The following is a 6,546-nucleotide window of genomic DNA, read 5'->3' as shown; positions in this document are numbered from 1 at the left end:
ATGTGTGTGTGTGGGTGGGTGGGTGTGTATATATATATATATGTGTGTGTGTGTGTGTGTGTGTGTGTGTGTGTGTGTGTGTGTGTGTGTCGTGTCGTGCGTGTCGTGTCGTGTCGTGTCGTGTCGTGTGTGTGTGTGTGTGTGTGTGTGTGTGTGTGTGTGTGTGTGTGTGTGTGTGTGTGTGTGTGTGTGTGTGAGTGAGTGTATGTATATATATATATAAACAAAGTCAAGGTATAGAATAATATACTTTGTTTTTATCTACACGGGTGTTCGTGTGTGACTTTACTTCTATATATATATATATATTCAAGAGCATATAAAGAAGGCCTTTCATATAAAGAAGTCTTCTTTATATGCTTTTGATATAATATATTAAAAGCTAATAAATACCCGTTATTAGCTGGGTCTAAGGGGTATAAATACCCCTTATTAGGTGTTTCTTAGCTTTTGATTATATATAACTACGCTTGATACATAACTACGCCCACTTCTTATGAGATTCTCACAGAACACAAAAATCGCAATATTTCACGTCCTTGAACCCTGACGAGACGTTGGCGATGCTGCTACTGTTGATGCTACTACTACTGCTGCTGCTGCTGCTGCTGTAGCTCTAGTACTATAGCTCGCGTACAGTTGCCGCAAGCTATAGTACTGGCTATTAGCCTGCGGCAACTGTACGAGGGTTATAGTACTAAGAGCTACTACTACTGCTGCTGCTGCTACTACTGCTGCTGCTGCTGCGGCGACGGTGGCGACGGTGGCCGCGGTGCGTTCATTCACCTCTCACACGCAACGTCATCAATATGTGCGCTGTTCTCAATCACATGAACCCGACGAACGGACGACCTTGTTTGTTATCACGAACCAACTGGTTGCGGCAATTTATTCCACTGTGGTCGTAGCGCAGGTCAATGGTCAGATTTAGATCTTCCGCTGTCCCGCGAAGAACGGCCATTCAAACCACGACACGATCAACCTGTTTTATTGTTGCGGCCGGGCGTCGGTCCCGTGGAAACAACCGTGAATAGGAAATCCTTCAGCGATGCCTATCTCATTATACACGTTATGATCGCGCTTGTAAAAGCTTGTGGACAAAAAGTCATCGAGTGGATTTCTAGCTGGGCGATATCGCAAGCGAAACGCGTGTTTTTTGTGCGCGAGAGCAAAGTACACGTTGAAGAAAACACAAGCACTCACATACACGAACAGCGTGAACTTGTTAGCATAAATAATACATTTATGTAAATGTTTATTTAACAAAAAGTTTAATTAATATTACTGGTTTTCCACTTGTCTTTTTACCGGGGGTATAATACAACATGTACCCCGACGTTGCTGTCTTCAGAGCAGTAGTTAACTATATATGACAATGATATATGGAATTGTCAACGAGCACAGTAACAGCAGGTACTGAGAACGAAACACGGAGTTGAGTATGGCAGATAGTTAGTGACAGTTTACTTAATTCTACGGACGATTCGTTAACATACGTAGTAATGATGGAAAACGTTATGTGACTTTATTTACTACACATTAACATCGTCAATATGGCCGCTTCGGGCGGATGCGTGACCTTTCTCGATGGTCCATATATGTTTTATGTCGGTGGTACATACATAATTATGTATATAGCTCCTCACGTTAATAAAGTTCATTGTTAAGGTGACAACGCTCTCTTGTTTTTGAGGATTTCGTTCTGTATTATGCTGTACATAGCGATACTGACAATATGCGACGGGATATACTCGGCATGCGTGAGAATCTGTCAAGGTAAAACATCCTGCTAATGTTACTTGTTTACTGTGTGTTACCGTGAGTGTGTCAATCCTTATTGCTACGAAGTTATCCGAGCACTAGACAGAAATGTAGAAATATAAAGCTAGAAGCGCACATGCATGCTATCATCACATCATGAACCGTATTGCGAGACCTGCCGCGTCCGGTGACAGATAATAATAAGGTAGTACATTGCAACAATCGCAGACGAATGCTTTACGCACGTAGATCTCTGTGATTCAAGTTGATTTACGTGATATGCTTACTCTCCGTGCAAGTATTGCACTAACCGTCAATATAATAATCATATCGGCTCGCACATAACGATAGACTAATGCAACATGCACCACCACCACACCCTCTCTCTCGGTGATATCACCGATCGTATAACCGTCTGACATTTATCCTGATCTGAACTTTAAATATAGCTTGACACCGGTGTAAAAAATAAAACGACCTTTAACGATTGAGTTTCCTTGTGAACAGCGAGCGTCTATAGCGATGCCTCGTAAAGGTCACCCTTAACGATGACTTGTTAACGACGATGTTTAACCGCGTCCTTTGACGACAATCTTTCATGAGTAGCGCTGCTAACCGCCTCACTGTGTGAGTTAACTGAATGAAGTGTTGAGAAGTACAAGTACACGGCTAGTTGTTCACGGGCTAGCACTGACGAGATTGTAAACCATGGCATCTCCATCTGCACGAGCGTTCTCGTAATTAACCCGTGGATTGCACAGAGCTAATAACCAAGTGTCTACGATCGGGGCAATGTGTTCTCGTTCGTATTTCTATTAGGTCACATGCGTTTCTTTGTAAGTCGGTCGCGCTTCCGCGTTAACGCGTGTTGTCGTTACTGTGCCAGAGTCGTGTCGGCGACTATCGCTCTGTTTGTTTCTAACATTCCTGTCGTGAGTCCGCGTGACACACATCGCCACCCTGCGGGGCTCATCTGTTTCAGGGTTGCCGCTCAAGCCCTCGTTTTAATTCCAATGTTTTTATCAATTAAAACGCGTTTACATTGAATTAAATCGTAATGGCGTGTCCGCGTAACAACCCTTATTGCGTCAAGAATGCTAACGGTTGGTTGCCAACAAGAAAAGTCACATTGTAGACTTGTCATCCAAAGTCATCACTCAGCAGGCCATCGTTACTCTAGTCTCTACTCATATCGCGTAGAGGATAGTTTGCAAGTCCGTGTAGAAAAAAGGCACTGCGGTCATTTCCCATCCACTCGATGGTGCATATTGCTCTGGATGTGACGATGGAAAGAGATACGGTCGCCCTGCCTCTCACCACATATGCCACACCGCCAAGGATCCTCTCCCTCGAAATGCAGCCGTGTGTGATTTATGTACATGATGTAGTGTTTGAAGAGAACCTGGCACGGCTTACACTCGTAATACTCGTTCTGACTGAGCGGCGGAACGACCGTGATGGCGGTCTCCCGCACCGCGGCGCTAGCGTCGCCGCTGCTGCTGCGATCGCCGCCGTGTTCGAGTCTCGCGGTTCGAACTCCTTCATCACTGGTCGCACAGATGGTGCCATCATCACCTGACGTCATCGCCGTATTAGGCGGGTATGACCGCGTTGCTGTATGTCCGGGATCGGTTCCGGGTACTGCACCCCGTGCATCGTGCGCCACCTCCTCCGCTGCCGTAGTCGTCATCAACAGATGTGAAATATTAACATCCTGCGACAGGGAGGTTACGCCTACCATGCTTTCATCCGCGCTCGCAAACTGTGCCGTAGAGGACAACCCTCCTGCTGCTAACTCTTCGTTACTTTGTTGTGCGGCAGTACTAACGGATAGCGACGGAATCTCGGTAGACACGCCCATCGCTCGCAACACGCTCGCGATGTCTGTCGCGTTGACCGCTTCCGCTGGCTTGCTGGGACGATGATGTAAACGTGGGCTCACTACGGAAGGACTCGGAGAGATTGTCGACTGGTAGCCGCCATTTTCCCGAGATATCTTTATGCAGATTCTCATCGGTTGTTCACTATCGTTGTTCGTCGCATCGCCGTCGGTCGCAGCTATAGCCGTCGATAATTGCTCGATAGAGGCGCCCTCTGTTGCGGATTGAGGGTGCGGGACGTCGTGAGAAACTCTGTCGATTAAATCGTCGACGACGAGCTTTGTTTGCGTTTCTCTTTCGTCGGGAACAGTCGCTACCGACGACATCGAGTCACCACAGTCGGATCCGCTAAAACTATCAAACCGGATTCGTTTACTGCGGAAGGTGCGTTCCGATCCGACGCTGTCCGACTCGTCGTTATACTTTCTCTTGTCGTCTTTTGAGGAGATCGGTTTCTCGAGTAGATCCTCGATCGTGTCCGTGAAGATTGTGCTCTTGGGCGTGTACTTCAGCTCGCTCGACTCTCTGTTCTTACCGAGTAGGAAGATCTGTGCCAGGCTTTCGATGGGTGTCTGCTGCTGGTTTGCTTCCTCCGTGCAGTCTTCCCCTGGGGTTCCTAGATTCCCTCCGACGTTCAACAGGAGCAGATCTAGGAAGCTGGACTTTGTCTTCTCCTTGTTATCCTTGCCGCTTTTACTCTTGTAGTTGTCGCGAAAGAAGTTCGCAATCTTGCGTTTAATCAGGGTGGGGTCCACCTGGTGCGATGACTCCGACTCGGGCACGTCGCTCGTCTGATTCGAGTCTTCTTTGTCGACGTTCCCACTGCTGCTGCCGCTGCTTGCCTGCTGTCGCAGCATCTCGGCAGGGGTTTTCATGATGCCGAACTTCGGTATCGGAGACCTACCTCCGTTAGATGTTGACGCACGTGGTGATGTGTGTCCAGAGGAAGGTGCCGATTTTCTCGACTCACTACCTTGTAGAATACTCTCATCAATGCGTTTGCCTTCCCTACGAGGATCATAACTCAGTATTTCAATATCGTCGCTGGTAGAGAGCGGGGAGCGGCTCGATTCGGGGTGTTTACGTTGTCGTATTTCGTCCAGCAATTGCTTCACGGTTTTCTCCTTTAACATATCCTTTGCGCTCTTAGACGATGCGTCATGCGAGAAATGCTGCGGGGACACGAGACTAGAAGAGCTTCTCCTGGTCGCTGCCTCCTCTGTGTGTTTGGACGTCATCTGAATGACAGAGCTTGGCCTCTGTAGGTGGGACATCTCAGGACGTACTCTGCTAGCACTCTGCAATGATTCCTGCGCGTGCTTAACTATCACCGATGAGGCAGCTGGTGTCGGTAAGGGTTTCTCCATTAGTAACTCCTGCTTGCTGTCCAGCATGGAACTAAGCAGTGCATTCTGTGTCGGAGCACCACCTGGAGGTTTCAACGCATCATACGCGTCTGCAGGCAAGACACTGCTGCTAGGCGTTTTATTATTCTGCAATATTTCCCTAAGTCGCTCTTTCAAAAATAACTCCAGCAGCATGTGACTGCTTCGCTGGTCTTTATCGCGCGTGGGATGGGTCTCTCTCGCTGTATCTTGAACTTCGGCGACCTTCCTGTGATGTGTAGACGCCTGTTTGTGTGCGGGGGATGGTGAGGGTGATCCACGCTCTCTCGTCTCTAGTGCCTGTGTAGTAGGCACCCTGCGATGATGATGATGGTGATAAGTGTTGCTCACATCAGCTCTGCCATGGCGACTCGCTTTGGCACTCGCTTGCTGCTGCTGCAATAGCAAATTCTCCGATTCGTGATTAGACGGATATCTGCGAGGTCGCTCCGGTGGTGGCTGCGCTCTCTCGCGTTCGAACATATTCATAGCTGCCGTGGATCCGGATCCGGTTGTCTCATTACCGTACGCAGTCGCAGCAGTTTCCGGAACGAACGGCGATCGCTTGCCGGGATCCATCCGACCCTTGTTGATCGTGTTGTGCAAACTGTAATACAGCGGCATGTTCTCTAAGGGAATATATTCCTGTGTGTCCATCGCCATGAGGTTTTCGATTGGGTGCTCTACGGGGTGTCCCCCGTCCTGCACCGCCATTGTCTGTTTGTGAGCCTTGACAAAGTTGAGCAAGTTTGATAAAGCTGCGTAGTTGGGCGACGTCGGCTCCTTGTTCTCCGATGACGTCATATTGTTTAGCTCCCACTGCGCAGAATCGGCTTGCGCTGACCTGCCGCTGAGTAGAGATGATAAACTCGCATCGCCCGACTGCATTAACTGCTGCTGCATCGACATGAAGTTCAACAGAAACGGAAGCTGATCGACGGGGGATGGAGATTTAGTATCGGTCGAGTCATCGTCAATGACCACCTCTGGTATATCCTTTTGTTCCTTCTTAACGGCAGACTGCGGCCACAGCGGCTGTGCGCGTGCGATGGGCGACATTCTGCCTGCCTCCTGGATCGCTTGAAGGTCGTGAGCAAGCTGCTGCCGTAGATGCATGATGGCGTCGTTGTTGGTGTCGCCACCTAGCTGCTGCTGCAAGTAGAAACGCAGCAAGGTGTGCTCTTGCTGTTCTATCGATGAGCTCAATGGGGAGCCGATCGTTGCTGACGCTCGCAGCGCCACCATCTCATGCTCGTCCTGTGTTAGGGTTCTACTCGCTGAGCCCCTGCTGGTCTGCCGCGGTGGCTGCTGCATCGGTGCAACACCGTGCTGCGCAGGGCTCGCTGCTGCCACCTGGTGTTGCTGCGAGGAAGATGAGGATGACTTCTCCTTGTAGTAGTGCACGCCGGGATAGTAGCGCTGCGAGTCTCCCGGTAGAGGGTTCTTACGTGGTCGGCCACGCCGACGTCGTACCGGATACTCAGGGGGCATCATGCCCACGCTCTCTTGCACCACGCCGG

The sequence above is a fragment of the Priapulus caudatus genome, unplaced genomic scaffold (genome assembly GCF_000485595.1).
Source record: "Priapulus caudatus unplaced genomic scaffold, Priapulus_caudatus-5.0.1 Scaffold111, whole genome shotgun sequence".
NCBI lineage: Eukaryota > Metazoa > Priapulida > Priapulimorpha > Priapulimorphida > Priapulidae > Priapulus > Priapulus caudatus.
Note: the sequence above shows the minus strand (reverse complement) of the source record.